This window comes from Myotis davidii, unplaced genomic scaffold (genome assembly GCF_000327345.1).
Source record: "Myotis davidii unplaced genomic scaffold, ASM32734v1 scaffold198, whole genome shotgun sequence".
Taxonomy (NCBI): domain Eukaryota; kingdom Metazoa; phylum Chordata; class Mammalia; order Chiroptera; family Vespertilionidae; genus Myotis; species Myotis davidii.
In genome coordinates, this window is record NW_006291485.1 from 1,803,758 (window position 1) to 1,804,542 (window position 785).

General features: G+C 50.4%; 1 protein-coding gene across 1 annotated transcript in view; it reads left to right on the forward strand.

Annotated features, from left to right (window-relative positions):
* Positions 1-785, forward strand: part of PLK5 (polo like kinase 5) — a gene marked incomplete at both ends in the record, with an annotated part of 7,724 nt that overhangs the window by 1,997 nt on the left and 4,942 nt on the right. The gene's annotated exons all lie outside the window — the stretch shown is intronic.

Genomic DNA, 785 nt, shown 5'->3' on the forward strand with positions numbered 1-785 from the left:
ATCTGGGCTTGGCTGCATCATGTAAGTGGGGTCCTAGGATATTGGGCCTGGCGGGGGGTGGGGAGGGGCAGGAGTATCCGAATAGTGCCAGGTGTGGGCGGGTGGGAACATGCAAGGAGGTAAGGGGAGGTATAAGGAAGTACACAGGAAGTTGAGTGGGGGGACAGCAGGTATGAGCATATACATGACAGATGTGAACAGATACGTGCAGATACGGGGCAGGTGGGAGGAGCACACATCAGCCATTATTTGAGCATGCAGGTATGAATAGGGATATGGGAGGATGTATGTGCAAGGGAGGTTTGACTATTCAGAGATGTGTTGAGCCCAGCCAGCATGGCTCAGTGGTTGAACATTGATCTATGAACCAGGTTCAATTCCCGGTCAGGGCACATGCCCAGGTTGTGGGCTCAATCCCCAGTATGGGGCGTGCAGGAGCAGCTGGTCACTGATTCTCTCTCATTGCTGATGTTTCTATCTCTCTCTCCCTCTCCCTTCCTCTCTGAAATCAATAAAAATATTTTTTTAAAAATATGTGTTGACAAGTGTGTGCAGGTGCTAGGTGCACAGGCAGATCAGGGCCTATATACAGGGAAGAAGTACATGCAGGGTGGAGCAGGTGTGAGCACGCAGAAAAGAAAATTGCGCAGTTGCGTTCAGGTATGTACAGGTATAAGCTGGTGTCTACAGATGCCAGTGTCTACTGAGCAAACAGGAACGGCCAAGTGGGAGGGATGTAGGGTATGTATGGGAATGTGGATGGATGGGAAGCATGGATAGAGTAG